The sequence below is a fragment of the Triturus cristatus genome, chromosome 7 (genome assembly GCF_964204655.1).
Source record: "Triturus cristatus chromosome 7, aTriCri1.1, whole genome shotgun sequence".
Lineage (NCBI taxonomy): Eukaryota > Metazoa > Chordata > Amphibia > Caudata > Salamandridae > Triturus > Triturus cristatus.
Genome location: NC_140590.1, coordinates 700,732,201 through 700,751,526, shown reverse-complemented (window position 1 = coordinate 700,751,526; position 19,326 = coordinate 700,732,201).

The following is a 19,326-nucleotide window of genomic DNA, read 5'->3' as shown; positions in this document are numbered from 1 at the left end:
AAATTACAGTTGCAGTCTTCTGACAACTGGTGGTACTCTCCAGTGGGACAGGTATGGCATCCATAATAAGACATGGTGGCACCATGCATTGACATACACTGCATCATCTGTCATGCTTCTATTGTGCCGTTAGAAGTGCAAACAAGCGTACGGCGCCTCGCGCAAGTAGGGGGTGGGGGGAGTGCGGCCGAGAGCAGGCAGCGTTTCCCTTGCGGGAGCGAGCGCAATAATTGCTACCAGATGGCGCCGCCCGCTCCCGCAAGGAAATCGCCAGACGTGCACGTGTTGCCATTCAAAGCAATGCAACGTGTGCACGTTTTTGCCTGCAAAACTGGACCGATTTCTAAAGGTCTCTTCCTATGCAGCGCATTAGGCGAGACCTAAAATACAGAGGGCTAGTGGAAGCTGCTTTTTAGATGGGTGCACACTCACTCACTCACTCAGGTCTGTGGGGGCTTCACCTCACTCTATCTTGAGAGCTCCATTGCAGCTAATTGGCCGCCACTTCGGAAGCCAGTGAAATAGACCTTAAACAATGGATCACAATGACTATTTCATGGGTAGGCAAATGAATGTAGTTAAAATGAATGTGGCACCGAGGATGTCTTACCTCTTTCAAGCACTAGCAGTGTCCATTCCCATAAAGGAGCTTCAGAGCAGCCACAAGAAGGTCGCTGACTTTATCTGGGTGGGTTTTAGGCAGTGTGTAGGCAAAACGATTTTGAATGCACCTTGTGAGCAGGGAGGTTTAGCATACCCCGACAGCCTACACTACTACTATGGGGCACACCCCGGGCTTATAGTAGAGTTGACTGCTAGGGAGACGGATATGAAATGGGTCATAATGGAATGTGCAATGGCTGAAGAAATCAAAACCTTCTCAGGGGTTTCACTGATACACCTGGTCCTTTTAAACCAACAAAGAAGAGATTGGCACAGAAGCTGTAATATAAAAACAATGCATTTATTAAACCTCACATTAGGGAGATTGCGTCACACAGTACCCTCAAGTCACTGTAGGAGGCATTCTAAGGAGTACAGAGAACAGGGGCCTTATATACACACACAGGGGCTCAAAAGAAGGCGGTACAAGTACACATGAGAAGAGTTACACACATAGATGATCATACAGAAAATGCACAGTCAACAAGTAGGAGGAGTAATGAGTTGCTGACATCAGTGAGAACAGCCTGACAGTTCTATACTAGGAGCAGGTGCATTCTACTAGCTGGGCCCTTATGAACATGTGCCCGGTTCTGGAAGAGGGAGAAAGCAAATGGCTAGCACATAGCTAACTAAAATGGCAGGCAAGTACAAAGTGGCTTTCAGCTCATGCTAACAGATTCCTGCAATCTTTAACATGGCAGGCAGACCGCTGTGGGACTTAGCTTGGATCAGAGGCACACACACACATATTTATCCATTCCTACTAGGGTGGTGCTGGAAACGCAAGGACAAAGTAACCAGGAGGGGTTCACTTACATCATTCCCCTCACTCAACACTCAACTGTTTGACAATTCGCACTTCACACCTGGATTGAGAAAGGGTGCTTTTAGAAGGTAGTGGGAAGCAGACCTTTCTGAATCAGCAAATTTAGAAACTGAAACATGTAAAAGTGAGTTTGAGGTGCAAGTAACAGAGAGGATGCAGCATCTGCAGCTGAGAGAGTGGGCCTTCTAACCCCTACATGAACCGGAAGGGAGCTTATATCCCTAGAGAAGTTACACACGCGCATATAGGCATCGGAGGTACGATGTCGGCCATCTGTAAAATCCTGGGGGAGGTTGTGGCAATATCAAGTGCACTGGGAAACTGCTTTACACAGGGAATTCCCCGACGAAGCTTAGGAAGGATTGTGGAGAGACCTGCCCAAGCACCTCTGAGTGGTCTTGAGTAAGGAACAGTGTGCAAAGTAGTTTTTCAATGGTCTATAACCCCAGACAGGCTTCGGGTGATCTGTTCCGATGAAGAGGAAAAAAATTATGGAGGCGGGTTGGGAATGATGTTAACAATTTGGTGGAGCTGATTGAAGATCAATACTTTCTGGAAAGAACTCCTAAGTCACATTGAAGAGGTAGTGGGGTACCAAGAGCCTGATGAACCAGGGTTGTTACTGCTGAGTTTTTGTGAGGCTTTAGAGACACACATAAGTATACACAACACAACTATATTTTGGCAAATGACAAGGGCAACTAAGGCTTAGATAGCATTGAATTGGAAGAAAAAGGAAGCCTCTACAATTTTGCTCTGATTTCACAAGCTTGACAGATTCTCTCCCTAGAAAAGTTGATCTATGAGTTTCAGCTGGGCAGTAACTGCTTGGTGCAGAAATGGCAGACACTGATTAGATACCTCCTGCAATTTAACAACACTCATATGTCCCCGTGCGAATAAGAGCACTTCAACTTTTTAATTGTGAACTTTGCTTAGAGATGGACAACATGAGGTAGCGCTCAATGTAAAAGGGCTGCCTGGTGCAAACTGAACCACATAGACACAGAGGGCCAGATGTACGATGGATGTTTGCATGCGCAAATGGGATTTAAACCCGTTTGTGCATACAAAAAACCTGTGGCCAATGTACTAACCCTATTTTGCGAGTCGCTAATTAAATAGCGACTATCAAAATAGGGTTAGCGACTCGCTTTTAGGAATGGGTGTTCTGGGGGCATCCCTTCCTAATAGCGAGTCTGAACTCCATGTAAGAATGTTTTGCGACCGCAATTGCCCTTGCAAAACACTTGCAGTTTACCACCCTCTTAAAGAGGGTGGTAAACCATTTGCAAACAGGAAGGGGTCCCCATGGGACCCCTTCCCCTTTGTGAATGGGTGCGCAAACATTTTGTCAGAGCAGGTTGTGGTCCCAGGGACCATAACCTGCCCTTAAAAAATGAAACAAAAACATTTCATTTTTGGGGGGAGGAGCCTAGCGCGCAACCAAGATGGCCGCGTAGGTGCGAGGCTCCCGAGGACCTTCGCAACCTCCTACGATTATCCTGAAATTATCCTGTCCTGGATGAGGGGACTATGTTGGTGAACTTGAGCTGAGGTGGCACCCGTTTCCCGCTTCCGAATCGGACCTCGGATACCGGAGTGAGCACCGACTGAGGTTTGCGGCCTTCCCCTCGCCGGACCCCGGATTTGCGCTGTGGGGTGGTCCAGTGACAAAGTGAACAACAGCGGCAGGCAGGGCCTGGCAACTCGCGTACCCCGCACTTTCGCTTTCGCTTTCACACCACCTTATCGTCTTTGCGAGGTTGGGTCGCGGAGCCCTTGGTGTTGGTGTGGCCTTGCTGGGAGACCCTGCCTGCCTGCAGGCTGTGATCCACCCCGCTGCTCTGAGGTGGCCCCCCCCGGAGCTCGTGGCCCTGCTTTCCTGCCCTACACGGCGTGGCTGGTGCGACTGGGAGACTGGTGGCCATGGCCACGAAACAAGATGGAGACCGGGCAAAGACCAAATCGACCCGGCGTGGCGCCGTCCATCAGGCCAACAGTATGGACCGCTATACCCTCCAGAAGGGATCTCCCGAGGGACCGCGCAAGTCCCCCGAAAGCCCTCCTGATGCCCCAGACTTGCCCGCAGATCTGACTCTGCGAGATGTCATGGGCGCCATTGCCGAGATGAAGGCCTCGGTGGGCCAGCGGTTTGATACACTGGCGCAGAAGATTGACTCGGTCCTCGTGGATGTTGGCCTGGTGAGGGCCGATCTTTCCAAAACCAACGACCGAGTAGATTCTTTGGCCCACACCGCATCGGGCCTAACGACAGATGTGGCGGCCTTGCAAACAGAGGTGCGCCGGCTTAGTCAGGCGAGTGCGCTTATGGATCGACGCCTGGAGGACTCCGAGAGTCGGGCACGGAGGAACAACATTCGCATTATCGGGGTGCCCGAGGGACGCGAGGAGGCGGCGGCGGATCTCTTTGTGGAGGACCTGATTGCTACCCATCTCCAGCCACGGGGGCTGAGCAAATTCTTCGCTGTGGAGAGGGCCCACAGGGTTCCCGGGGGAAGGCCGAAGGTCGGAGCCCCTCCGAGACCTCTCATCACCCGGATTTTCAATTTTCGGGACAGAGACGCTAGCCTGCAAACCTCCAGACTGCATGGGCCGGTCAAGCTTGACAATATGGAGGTTAATTTTTATCCTGATTTCACCCCAGCGGTCCAGAAGCAGAGACTGAGCTTCCTAGGCGTCAAACGCCGTCTTCGGGACCTAAACCTCAAATACGCCATGCTTTTCCCGGCCAAGCTGCGTGTGGAGGTGGATGGTCGCACGCACTTCTTTGATCGTCCCGAAGCGGCCGGGGACTGGCTGGATACTCTGCCCGGGGATCGTGATCGGGGGGGCGGGGGGGGGCGGCGGGGGGAGACGGCACGCAGGATCGGGACTGAGGGTCTAATATTGGGCCTCACTCTGGACAAAAATGATGCCACTTTCGATTCTGCGTCAGTTTTTGTAAGTTCCCCTCCTATGGAGGTTGTGTTGGGTCTATTGGGGGTTCTCCCTCCTCCTCTAGGGGGTCTAGTTAGTCTAACTATATATGGGGCGACAGGCACACTGCACGTTGGGGGGGCTGTTCGGGCTCATGCAGGGGTGCAGGGAGGGGGGAGTTCTGTTGGGGTGGGTGGGTAGGGATGGGGTGTTGTTCGTTTTTATCACAAGGCAAACGTATTTTTGTGTTAGTTCTAAAGTGCTCTCCGGGGGACGAATGATGGCTTCTGTATATGATGGGGGGTAGGGAACTAACTTTGTTGTCTTGGAATGTGAATGGACTGGGGGACAGGATCAAACGGGGTGTGGTCCTGCAGTTTTTGAAGCGAATCTCGCCCGATGTAGTCTTTTTGCAGGAGACACACCTCATTGGCAACTCATTCTGCGCCATGAATCGGCGTGGCTATCGCCTAGTGGCTCACTCGGGCTTCACGTCCGGCTCAAGGGGTGTGGGCATCATGGGGAAGAACTCGCTCCCGTTGGAGATTGATGAGGTGCTCCACGATGACAGGGGACGTTACACGGTCTTGGTGGGAAGACTGGAGGGCAAAGTGGTTGTCTTTGTGTCAGTATACATCCCACCGGGGCTGCAGTCGACCACCTTTGCGGACCTTGGGCGCCTTCTCCTTGGCCTTCCGGGGGGGCTTCTGGTTGTGGGGGGGGAATTTAATGCGGTGGTATCTGGGACTGTGGATCGTCACCCCCCTAGGGACCTCCCCCGGGCACAGGCGTGGCTACCCGGCCTCTTGGATACATTTGGATTAGTGGACTGCTGGCGTTTAAAACACCCCACGCAGCTGCAGTACACTTTCCATTCGGGGGCCCATGGTAGTCTCTCACGACTGGACTATGTCCTTGTCCCGGCGGCCTATGTTGGGAGGGTGGGAGAGGTGCGCCATTTGCCACGGGGTATTTCGGACCACTCCCCGCTCCTACTACACTTTGATGTCTTTCCGAGGGGTGAGGGTAGGGTGGTCCCAATCAATCCTTGGTACCTGCGCGACCCCACCATTCGCGCTGAATTGATTAAATCCCTTCAGCGATATTTTGATGAGAATGTGGGGTCCGTGCCTTCGGCTGTATCGCTATGGGAGGCCTTCAAGACAGTACTCCGAGGGGAGGCCCTATCCCTTATTTCCCACGCCCGGAGGCGCGAGCGGGAGGAGGTGACCCGGCTGGAGGCTGAAATAGCTGAGTTGGAGGGTAATTTAGAAGGTGGGGTGACGGATGCCGCATTACATGTCCTCCAACTTAAGCAAGCGGCCTATAGGGCCCTCGTCACGGAGGCGGCCAGGGGCCTCAGTAGAGAGCAACAGGGGCGACTGTATGATGTGGGTGATAAGGCCGGTAAACTTATAGCGTGGTTGGACAAAAAAGAGAGAGCGAATCGTGTGGTCCCGCTGATTGAGAAAACGGATGGTGTGTGTGTAACTGAGCCAGAAGAAATCGTCTCCTGCTTCGCGGATTATTTCCGTGGGGTGTATTCCCCGGTGTCTCCCTGCTCGGAAGAGGATTCCCGTGCCCTGCTCAGTGATATCGCGCTGCCGTCCCTTTCTGGGGATGACAGGGTGTCGTTGGACGCCACTCCCACCTCCGACGAGATCGCCCTCGCCATACGCTCGGTCGCTTCCGGCAAGGCCATGGGTCCGAATGGTCTCCCTATCGAATTGTACAAGTTGCGACCGGATACGCTGGCACCCCACCTCCGGGCTATGTTCCTGGCGGCACACTCGGTGGGCTCCCTCCCGCTGGACCAGCGTCTGGCTACAATCGTGGTCAGCACACTAATACAACCTGGGTCAGAAATAGAGCCAAAGAGTTACACAAAGACGTCTAAATAAACCCCATACTCAAAATGACAACTCTATTAGAGAGCACTCCCTTCAACAGGACCCATCAATCACTTAAGGTGGTTAATTGTTTTTATCATCTGGGTCTGTATACTCCATCCAGCCGGACCAGTTCATAAAGCAGTGATCCGGTCACTAGCATAGAAGGAGCACCAAAGGAGGATTGTCACCTGATCTCTCACAAATATTGTCTTGGATGAGGTACTACCCATAGAACAAGGTGAGGAATCCTAACAGTCAGCAGTAAAATCATATGTGTGAGTTAAAAATGGCTAAGGGTACCCAAAAGTTCTTTAATAATAGAGAACCCCTGTCATATTTAAAAAGCAAGATGGCAATATTGCATAAATTGAATTGACATTATGCTATTGTCCAAAGCAAGTACGGTCAACATGTTTCTGCCCTTAGACGATCGATAGTATCTGGGCTTTCATCAGGACCTAAATTACTGCTGTGGTTTTCAGTGAGAAAAACGTGTGTGTAAATTATACAAAAGTGGGGTGCAGATAAAAATTCCTACCGCACCGGTCAAGTTGATACAGCAATCAAAACCGGATACCCATAAATAGTGGGTACAGCCCTCACCTCAACCTGGTCTCAACTCAGGGAAAGGGGCCCCGCTCTATCCGTCGGTACCCCAGGGCGGTCATTGAGGTAAGACCGGAGGTCATCCACAAGGAGGGGAGACCTCGGGACCGGGTTACATCCTATCGGCCCATTTCGCTACTGAATGCGGAGCCCAAGATTCTCGCCAAGGTACTGGCCAATCGGCTGGTCGGCGTGGTGGGCGATCTGGTTCATCAGGACCAGTCTGGCTTTATACCCCATCGTAACACAGCCCTTAATCTGCGGCGTTTGCACGGTGTGCTCGCACGTGCCCCGTTCATGCGGGAGCCGGCCATTTTGGCGTCCTTAGACGCCACCATGGCGTTTGACACGCTTGAATGGCCATATATCTGGGCGATGCTTGCGAAGTTTGGATTTGGCCCAGGGTTCATCAGTTGGGTCAAATTGCTGTATTCGGGCCCATTGGCGCAGGTGGTGGTGAACGGAAGAGTGTCGGCTCCGTTCGAGCTGGGCCGGGGCACACGGCAGGGCTGCCCCTTATCGCCGCTCCTCTTTGCACTTGCCTTGGAGCCCCTGGCGGAGTGGCTGCGGTGGGAGCCTTCCATCCGTGGTCTCCGCTGGACCCCTGAGTATGAGGACCGCGTATCCCTATACGCTGATGACATCCTCTTGTACCTAGCTTCCCCACGTAAATCACTCATAGTACTGGTTGATGTTTTGCATTCATTCGGTCGTAACTCCGGTCTGGTCATCAACTGGGCTAAATCGTGTGTGTATGTTCTCTCCGGGGAGGCTCCTATCCTCCCGCGGGGCTGTCCGATCCAGGTCGCCCCGCAGGGATTTAGGTACCTGGGTGTCTTCATTACTCTGGACCCGGAGGCTCGGTATGATCGGAACTTGCTTCCCCCCTCCAGCGTCTGAAAGAGGATGTCGCGCGCTGGCGGCGTTTGCCGCTTTCGCCGCTCGGCCGGGCGGCATTGTTTAAAATGATGTCGCTGCCGCGTTTCCTGTACGCGTTGCAGAACACTATGGACCTCGTCCCAGCGCGCTACTTCCGCGAAGTGGAAAGTTTGCAGCGCCGCCTATTCTGGGACGGGAGGCCACGTATTGCCCTGGCTAAGCTGACGCTCCCATGGTATGACGGGGGGATTGCCCTCCCGGATATTAAACGGTACTATTGGGCCTCCCAGCTAGCTGCGATTAATCAGGGCCTATATGGGCCCGCCTTAAACCCGGCATTTGAAATGGATAGGATGCTACTTCCAGGTGGTGACCATAATCGAGCGCTCTACTCTAGTGCGCCCGACGCTCGCCTAACGGGCCCCACGCGTGTCATGGTGCGAGTGTGGCACGCGGCCAATGCAGCTATGGGGTGGAAGGACCGTTTGACCCGGGCGTCACCACTATACGCGTCTGAGCGGTTGGGCTCCTTGTGGACCTCGAAGGGCTTTGAGAAGTGGGACCTAATAGGCATTAGCAAAGTGGGGGATCTCTGGACGAGGGGAGGATTTAAAACGTTCGAGATGCTGCAGACGGAATTTCAGTTGCAGGGCAGCGAGTACTTTCGGTATTTGCAGGTCCGGCATGCGCTGGGCTCCGTCTTTCCGGACGTTGCCTCCATCCCGGAGTGTTCCCCCCTGGAGGATAGAGTGCTGGATGGACACGTCCCTGACAGCACGATCTCACTGATCTACAAAAAACTGATCAACGACCGCTCAGACTTGTTGACTGCCCTTCGTGAGGCTTGGGTAGCCGATGGGCTGGAGCTGGACGACGAGGACTGGATCTCCGCGGTGGCCTCCCCGAAAGAGGTGGCCATACCGGCTCGCCTTCGTTTCGTCCAGCTCAAGATACTCCACAGGGTCTACATGACGGGGCCAAAGCTCCTGCGTATGGGCTATGCTGAAGACGGTTTGTGTAAGCGTGGTGTGGTGCGCTGGGGACTTTTCTGCATATCTTGTGGGAGTGCCCGGAGGTGGAGGGGTTCTGGCGTGGTGTGCATGAGGTGCTGCGAGTGGTCACGCATGTGGCGCTGTTGCCCGAAGCGAGGAGATGCCTGTTGAATGTGTGGGAGCCTACCGATTACTCGGTGCCGCAGACGTGGTGGGTGACTCTGGGGTATATGGTTGCCAAGCGTGATATTGCCCAGCTGTGGGGATCCCAGAGGCCCCCGACTGTCTCGGCCTGGAAGGAACATATGGATTGGTGCATGTTTCGGGAAAAGGTGGTGTATGTGGCGAGAGGTAAGCCTGCGACATGGGTGAAGGTATGGGGCCCCTGGAACGCCTACCGCGGGGGAATCTGTGCTCCACCGTTATTGCCTGATCCGTCGCCGGCCCCGTCCCCTTAGCCAACTCATCCCCCCGGTACCTGGGCATTAGGTGTACCCAGCCCTAGTTCTGATCTCTCCCCCCTCTTGAGATTCCTATGGATGGCTAGGATCCCCCCTCTAGGGGAGCACGTGTTGCTATTTCCGATTGAGGATTGCCTTGTGGGTTTGTTTGTATTTGTTGTTCTTTACGTTTAAAATGGAACCGTATAGTGGGGTCTGGATAGTGTGGCTCGCAACGATGTTACCTCCTGTGCATACTCGGCCACAGCACCATGTGTTTTATAAATGTATATCGTATGCTCCTTTTATTGCTAGCGGCCGGCCGGAAGGTTGTAGGCCCATACTTGTATATTTTTGAGTCTTGTAATAAACGGTTTCACAAAAAAAAAAAAAAAAAAAAAAAAACTTTTCATTTTTATTCTTTTAAATGCATCCCGTTTTCCTTTAAGGAAAATGGGCTGCATTTAAAAAAAAAGGCTGCTTTATTTAAAAGCAGTGCCAGACATGGAGGTCTGCTGACCCCAGCAGGCCATCATCCCTGGGAGTGCCGGCCATTCTCAATGGGGTCGCAAATTGTGACAGCGTCATTAATATGCATAAGGTATGCAAATTGTGACCCCATTGGGAATCTCAAACATTGTCCCAGACACTGTTGTACATTGGCTATTGCGACTCACAATTCGGCGCTGTTAGAAATGGGGTTTCTGGTTGGCTAGGGCTTACGCCTAAGCCAGGCAGAAACCACCACTCTAGTCAGGGCAAGGGAGTTACACGCTGAAGATAAATCCTGCGCAACACACACACACAGCAGCAACACCACAAAAGGAACTCCACACAAGGTTATTTAAAAAAAAAAAGCCTTTTTATTGTCCAAAACACATCCGAATCATAATCACACAATATACACTGTGCAAACTGGCACAAGGTCATAATTTACAGGAGATTATATACATGACAGGGCCAATCGGGCCACTGTCAGAACCATCACAAAGCACAAATATTAAAAATAACACAACCAGTAACTATGGGTAAAATAATGAGCTCAGCATTATTACTAGCAACATAAACGCATTATGTCTGCATCACATTAGGCATAAAATACATTTAGTAGTGCACCGCAGTAACACTCCCCAGGTGCATGGATCACCTCAAGCATAACACATTATGCAATCCTTTAGGGCCTTGCTCCCTCCTAGCACACCCAGGTACTGACCCTGACCCTAGGCCAACTGGCCTTCTCTAGAGCGCTCAAATGCCCTCTGTCTAAAATGTCAGGGCTCTTACAGGACCTTCCACGAGCCCCCTGGCTGCCTTGACAGCAAGAACAATGTGCGTAGCGCACTGGGGCAGAGGGGTGCAACTCACCCCTTCCTCAGCAAGAAAAGAAAATTCCCCCATGCTGCACCTGCCCGCGGTCCGGCGGGACAGCTGTGGAAAATAGCCTTGGCACCGCAGTGCGTCCTGAGTCCCACTCCGGGACTCTAAAAACAATATTGCCCAACGTTGCAGCTGCCCGTGCTTGTGCGGTGCAGCTGTGGCAGACCCAGTGCTGGCACTAACAGTGCCTAGGGAGCCCCTCCTTCCTGGGGCTCCTCTTGGGGGAGAGAATCGGTCCGAGTGGTCTCCCTCCTGCCCCACTCACTGGGGCTTCTCCTGGTGCCTTCGCGGTACCCGCCAACACTGTAGGCTCTGCCTCACTCACTGGGGTCTTCTTTGCTGCTTTCTGCCTCCTCCGGTCCCCTCCATGGACACGCAGGACTCCGGAGGAGGCTTCCGGGCAGCAGGACAAAAAGCGGGACTCCCACCAACATACGGGGTCCGCCTTCGTCTTCGGCCTCGTTTCTGGTGAATTCCTCGGTCTCGAGCCTGACTTCCTGTCGTCGCCACGCCCACAGTCAGGCAGAGGCACCTGACTTCCGCCCTCCCTGATCTCGGCGGCTCCTCTTTGCCGCAATGTGGGCTCCCGCGTCTCAGGGCATAAATGTGGGGTGGGCTCCTGCTCTAAATGCTTCCAAATGCGGGGTGGGCTTCCACCTCTCAATGAGCCCAAATGCGGGGTAGGCTCCCGTTCAAAGGGACATCAATGCGGCGTAGTCTCCCGCTTTCCTCCTGCAGCACGGGGGAATCCCCACGCCGGTATTCCCTCCAAGAGACTTCGCAGCCATGTGCTGCAGGCACCCAGCACTTCTCCTGGAACAGAATTTTAGCACTCTCAAGATGCTGAGCCCTCAAAGGTTTCAGGGCAAAGGCTGGGCCCAGGCAGGCCAGCCTACATGGCCCTCTAGCCAGGATGCAGTACCCCCTGGAGGTTCCACCTGGGGCCCAGCAGCAGCAAGTCCCAAGTCACAAAGGAAGCACACCTTTCATGGGGTCACAGCCCTAGTACTTATACCACAGTTACCATTGTGCTGCCCTTGGCATAGGGCTTTGGGAACCAGTCCCAACTGGTTCTGGGGGTAGTGGAGCACTTTGTGTACAGTGCTCACACCCTCCTTTGTCAGGTGGGGGCTCGGTCATCAGACACTCCACAGGGGGGCGGAGCCCAACATTCACCCAGACAGGCACAGACCTATTCAGGGTCAGGGGACTACTCCTCCCACTACACCAAATGCAGATCTCCTATTCAGCCTAGCGCTGACTCTCCCTGGAGCCACACACCTCACCAGCCCCTGTCACTCCAGAGCCATACATGCAATACACATCAGGCAGGCAGACACATAGCACACAGAAATGCCAACCTCTAAAAGTGGCATTTCTAAAATAGTGATAATAAATCTGCGCACACCATTGCGCAGTATTTATTATTACTATTCCAAACATATCAACCTTGACTACCCTGCTCCTCTCATATAAGGAATTACCACTGAAACACTTTTCATGGAATCCCCAATGCATTCTTATGGGAGGGCAGCCTCGCAGCAGTGAGAAATCAAAATGGCTGTTTGTCACTACGAGGACATGTCACACGCTTAAGGTACATGTCCTACCTTTTACCTACAATGCACCCTGCCCATGGGGCTAGCTAGGGCCTACCTTAGGGGTAACTGACATGCAGTAAAAGGAGGGTCACAGACGTGGCACATACCTTAGGTGTCACTCACATCACAGCAGCAGTAACACTTTGCACACAGGCCTTGCAATGGCAGAGGCCTGAGACAGGTTTGAAAGGCTACTTTGGTGGGTGGCGCAAGCAGCGCTGCAAAACCAACAGTAGCATTTAATTTACCCGCCCGCGTATCTAAGATACCACTTTACAAGGGACTGACAGGTACATTAACTAGTCCAAATAGGTGTAGACCAGTCTTACCATAGTTACCACAGAGAGCACACACACTCTACACTGGACAGCAGTGCTAAAGTGCCCAGAGTCCTAAAACCATCAACACCATGTCAGAAAAAAGAAAAAGCCTAGGAGGAAGGCAAAAAGTTCAGGGATGACCCTGCAAAAAGGGCCAAGTCCAACACAACCCCCTTCCAGCCAAAAGCCGGGGTAGACCAATCATTACCTTGATGGGCTTCCCTGCTTGGGGCGATAGAACATTGATGATTGCCCGCAACTGCAGGGGCACACGCCAGTTCAACGCCATTTTGAACCCATGTGGTTCCCTCTGTCAAAGCTCCCAGGACCGACTAAGCTACCCCACTGGTACTCCCTAGTTGTCTGCAGCCAGGACCAGTCCCTAGGCCTCTGTTACTTGCCATCCCACAGAATGAGGGACAGTAACCCCTGGTACATAGTATCCATTCTCCACTCAACCTCTCATCAGTGCAGTTGTAAACTGCCACTGATCCTCCAACCTAGGGTCCGCACCCTCAGGCTGACCCGAGTTCTCGGGCGAGGCTCTTCTACACTTACCTCTCCTTCTGGGGTTCTGCACTCTCCTCCTTGGAGAGGCACCCTCAGAACACAACTCTCCCACCGTTCAGGATCTCTCTCCAGCAACTGGTCTCCCAACCTAGGGTCTAAACCCTCAGGTTGCACCAGGGTCAGAGGCAAGGACTCCCTCTCTCTGCACCCCCTTTCAGAGTTCTGCACCCCACCCACCTGGAGTGGTATCCCCAGAAGACAAAACGGTAGGGACACTAATTACAGATGTCCTTTCCCCCACGTTAGGCAGAACCTGAACCTGGTCTCCCAACCCAGGGACTAAACCCCGCGGCTGAGCACGTGCCTGGCACACCAGGACTTCCTGGGGAGCACGCATGCCCCCCCCAAGGGTAACACATACCTCATATGTTGCGTGACAGTCTGCCTGGTGCTGATATCCCGACACCTGTCCACCTGACAGTGCGCGGAGATCCTCCAAAACAGAAGTGGTATCACCATGGTCACTTCTAGGAGGCTCAGCCCTTATGGCTGCCCCCTGACCCACTGGTTCTTCCACTGGGGACTCTCTCTCCCTCTCACCCCTTCCTCTGGATTTCTGCACCCTCCACTTAGGAGTGGCACCGCGAGACACCAGAGCCGCTGGAGCTCTGCTTACACATGCTCCACGTTCTCCTGACACTAGGAGATACCCCGCAAATATCCCACTAGTACAGCCTAGGCTCTCCACCTGGTTTTCCCTTAAGGAACCCTCTAGGCCCTGAGGCTGGGTTTCGGGCACCTGGGATGCATCCCATTCTCACTTCTTTCCCGCAGAGACAGGACGTGAGTCCGTACAACCCTCCCACTACACCGGATCTAGCTGCGCTTCTCTGAACCTCTCCCACCAATCTGGGCTGGAAGATACCTGAGCCACTCCTTTTATGGTCACTCTCCAGTGCCTCTTCAGACCCTCTGGCAACCATCCAGAGGTCTGCCTCCCATGCAATCTCCCTGGGATCAAAGAACTCAAGCTCCAACAGATGTTTGGCGGAATCCTGGAAAACAATTACTGAACATGTGCTCTCTGACAACCATATTGAACAGCCCTTCAAAATCATTTGCCATGCTACCCATCACCCAATCCTCCAGTGCATCACAACATTCATCCACAAACATCCCCCAAGACTGGTGAGACAGTTTTCTACTGCCCCTGAACCTCAACCTGCACCCCTCTTCCTGGGAACCAGGCACCATACTCTGGGAGTGGGACTTCCTGCACTGGACTCCATATTGCTGCCACCACTGGACCCCACCCTCACTGGTGAATCCAGACAACTAAAACTGTACTCAGGAGACATATCCTTAAGAGTTAGTTTCTCCCTGATGAAGGCCCTCTCTGCCTCCGCCATCCTCTCCTGCGCTAAGACCCTCTCATTCTCTAGCTTTTTCTCCTCCACACCCAGCTGAGCAAGCTCCAACCGGAGCCTTTCCAATGCCAGCTGATGCTCTCTTTCATCCCTCCTATCTACCCACTCCTCTGGGGACAGGGAAAGGGATGGGGCACCGCCCCTGGCACTGAACCCAGCAAGGGACTCCCTATCTATGGGGTCCTCCCTACCTACTGGCGTCTCTGCCCTGTCATTTTCTCCCTCCTGCTCTAACTCTCCAGGGCCACTAGCCTCTGGGGGTGCTGGTTGGGGACACTCCCTCTCAGGGACCTCACTGGTCTCGGGGCCCTCCTTCCCAGACTCCTCCCCCACCCGGTTTTGGGATGTCCAACAGGCCAACAAGGCCTCCTGAAGTTCCTCCTTCCTGGCGGACTTATTCACCGGACACCCAAGATCCTGACAGAACCTCTTTAGGTCCGTCACAGTGTATTTACGCAATCTCTTTACATTAAATGCACTTCCTGTCACAATAACTGTTGGATCACCGAGGTGAGACATGACTGACACTCTAGGGGTGTCACCAAAATTTTAGAAGAGCGGAAAAACACAATTGAAAAATGACACTTTTAAGGAGAAATCAAAATCAGGAAAAATAATCCCCAAAACCTATGATTATCTAAATGCAGAGTCTGTAGTGCAACCATTTGTCGCTGTGGTCCTGCGCAAACGCAAGTCCTATCCTCGACACTGACACTCAATGTTAGAAATTGGGTTTCTGGTTGGCTAGGGCTTGCGCCAGCCAGGCAGAAACCACCACTCTAGTCAGGGCAATGTGTAAAGCGTTTGCGCAACACACTAGGCACACCACAAAAGGAACTCCTCACAAGGTTATATAAAAAAAATAGCCTTTGTATTATCCAAAACAAATTAGAATCATAATCACACACTATACACTGTGCCAACTGGCAACAGGTAATAATATACAGGGGATTATATACATGACAGGGCTAATCGGGGGACTGTTAGAACCATCACAAAGCACAAGTAGCAAAAATAACACATCCAGTTACTACAGGTAAAATACTGAACTCAGCATTATTACTAGCAACATAAATAAATTAGGTCTGCATCATATTAGGCATAAAACACATTTAGGAGTGCACCGCAGTAACACTCCCCAGGTGCATACATTAACTCAAGCATAACACATTATGCAAATTGTTATACCCTACTTAATGGTATAACATGTACTCCAGCCCTGCTGCCTCTAGCTGCTCAGCCAGAGTGTGAGTTGGCCATGGAATGTTGGTGTGCCTGTGATGCGTGGAATGCCTGGGTGTCTGAGTGGATGAGTGTTGGCAGTTAGAGATGGGCTGAGCAGCTAGGCAGGCTGCTCCTGGTGGGGCTGGTACCACACTAGGCTGGCTGGAGTCAAGACAGATGTGACCTGTACTGGAGACTGAATAAAGAAGACTTAATAATACCTCCTGGCTCCAGGTGTCTATCTTCATAGATCACAGCATAATGTTATACCCTACTTAAAAGAAACAATGGACCTGCCCCATGTTTGCCAACCTCTGGATGTCTATTCTGGAGGCGAGGTGCATGCTCGGTGTATTTGGGCACTCTGGGGTGTCTGCACGTTAGCTCCTGTCTACATTGGAATAGATATCCCCACACGGGCACTTGTTTTCGCTAGCACAGGGGCAGCTGTGTACATCCGGCTCTGCGTCTGAAAACGTGCCGCCATCTTGTGGTTGGCGGCCGCTATTGCTTTCAAATTTGGTAGTTCCTGTATGCTGCAGATTTGCCGTCCACTCAGCTTCCATCTGCCAACCACGGTGTTCGTGTTTCTTTCAATCATCAGTCCTCTGAGTTCTTTCTGGAATGCTGTTTAACTTCACAACGCTGCTTGTGAGTGCATTAAAAGATTGTTTGCACGGAAAGCTTTCTTCATTTCTCTTCACAGCAGAGCGTCGCGCAGAGAAGGAAATAATTACACTGATCAGCTGAGCAGCCAGAGGCAGCAGGGCTGGAGTACATGGTATACAATTAAGTAGGATATAACACAATCCTTTAGGGCCTTGCACCCTTCTAGTACACCCAGGTACCAATCCTGCTTCCAGGCCAACTGACCTTCAGTAGGGGACTCAAATGCCCTCTGTCCAAAATGTCAGGGCCCTTACAGGACCTTCCATGGCCCCCCTGGCTGCATTGGCAGCAAGAAAAACGTGTGTAGTGCACTGGGGCAGGGGGATGCAACTCACCACTTCCTCAGCAAGAAAAGAAAATGCCCCCGTGCTGCAGCTGCCCGCGGTCCGGCGGGACATCTGTGGAAAATAGCCTTGGCACCGCAGTGCCTCCTGCGTCCCACTCTGGGACTCTAAAAACAATATTGCTCAACGTTGCAGCTGCCTGCGCTTGTGTGGTGCAGCTGTGGCAGACCCAGTGCTGGCACTAACAGTGCCTAGGGAGCCTCTCCTTCCCGGGGCTCCTCTTGGGGGAGATAATCGGCCCGAGTGCTCTCCCTCCCACCCCACTCACTGGGGCTTCTCCTGATGCCTTTGCGGCACCCGCCAACACTGTAGGATCTGCCTCACTCACTGGGGTCTTCTTCGCTGCTTTCTGCCTTCTCTGGTCCCCTCCATGGACACGTAGGACTCTGGCCACACTGGGGAGGCTTCCGGGCAGCATCACAACACGCGGGGCTCCCACCGACATACAGGGGCCCGGCCTTCGTCTTCGGCCTCATTTCCGGCGACTTCCTCGGTCTCAAGCCTGACTTGCTGTCGTCGCCATGCCCACAGTGAGGCAGAGGCACCTGACTTCAGCTCTCTGCGATCTCGGTGGCTCCCCTTTGCCGCAATGTACCAATGTGTGGTGGGCTCCAGCATCTCAGAGCATAAATGTGGGGTGGGCTCCCGCTCTAAATGCTTGCAAATGCGGGGTGGGCTACCGCTTCTCCATGAGCCCAAATGCGAGGTAGGCTCCCGTTCAAAGGGAGATCAATGCAGGGTAGGCTCCCGCTTTCCTCCCGCAGCATGCAGGATTCGCCACGCCGGGATTCCCTCTAAGAGATGTCGCAGCCAAGCGCTGCAGGCCACCAGCACTCCTCCTGGAGTAGAATTTTAGCACTCATGAGGCGTGGGCGCCCCCAAAGGTTTCAGGGCAAAGGCTGGGCCCAGGCAGGCTCACAGGGCCCTGCAGCACTCGTGTTGTAGTGAAGATCGTTAGCTACATATGTACAATGCTAAGTTAGCATAACCGCGTTAGATGTTAGAAAGCCATCTTGCCGCTTTTGCTGCTTTGCACACAACACTGTAGTCACATGTTATTAAATTGAGATATACTTACTCGACTTTGCTTCACATGAGAACTGTCTGTTGTTAACATCCCAAACAGTGAGCAGCGACCTTGGTCTGTACACAGTGTAAAAGAAACAGTCTGGGTCGCTAGACGGTGCATGTTGTTGAGTTCAGGTTGATCGGCCCACTAGTTTAGCCATAACACGCACGCAGCTGCAAATACCTGAAAGTCGAGTGCTTTTAATATTGCAGTGTTACATGTTTTCATTACATTCGGAAGAAGAGCGTTCCTAGGAGCAGAGCATAGCTGATCCTGTGATGTTAACTCTCTGAGCTGATCTTTACGGTATGGGGTTCCCCATTCAAGCCTAGAGACCTTTTATTAGTCTAATAATACTATTAGTGTGTTAGAGAAAGGAAGGTGGCTTAGATCCACTGTCATTTTAGTATGATTACTCCTTTCATTTTCTATGGTATTGTAACTATGCTGATGGTTTTGATTTTAATCGTTTGTCTGCTGATGTTAGCCAAACTGCTGCATCTTAGGACACGAGGTTTATAAAATAAACTCTTTAAGCTTTTACCGTGTCTCTGTTTATTCTGTTGTGGACTGGTACGAGAATAATTACGAAAAGGTATTTCTGATTCCCACCATTCCTGAGAAATATACTAAGTCGCTTGTTCTGGGTTGTCTATACATTGGGACCGCCGAGCTAAACCTCGGATAACGAATGGGACACTGATGCTGGCCGGATAAGGGGTTCTGGGTTCTGAGGTGAGTTTTTGGTACACCACAATTCACTGAGGGCCTGGGTTCCTGCGCATAGTTCTGTGCATAAGCAGAATCCCTGCAACAGTGTCAGTTCCTCCTGGGGCCCAGCAGCAGCAACTCCCAAGTCACAAGGAAGCACACCTTTCATGGGGTCACAGCCCAAGTACTTATACCACATTTTCGTTTGGGCTGCCCTTGGCACAGGGCTTTGGGAAGCAGTCTCAACTGGTTCTGGAGGGGTAGTGGAGCATGTTATGTACAGTGCTAACAGCCTCCTTTGCCAGTTGGGTGCTCGGTCATCAGACACTCCACAGGGGTGCGGAGCCGGCACTCACCCAGGCAGGCACAGACCTGTTCAGAGTCAGGGGACTACTCCTCCCACTACTCCAAATGCAGATCTCCTATTCAGCCTAGTGCTGACTCACCCTGCCCTCCCTGGAGCCACACACCTCACTAGCCCTAGCCAACCAGAAACCCCATTTCTAACAGGCGCAATTTGTGAGTCGCAATTGCCAATGGTTGAACATCTGGCCCAGAGACTCTGCAGCTATCTCTCACCGATGAGGTCAAAGACTTTTATACACCGGTGGGGAGTGGGAGAGGGGTGGCATCAGCAAAATGAGACTTACATGAGGGTTTTTTTGTACCCATTGTTTTTAGGTCGAGCCTGGGTAGCGCATGCGTTGCTCTGGAAAGCATGCTGTATTCAGGTAGGGACTTGAAGTTCCACCCACTCTACACTCATATTTTTCATTGGCTTGTGTCATTGTCCACTGTAAACTGTGGCTGTTCATTGGTCAAAAGGTTTAGTA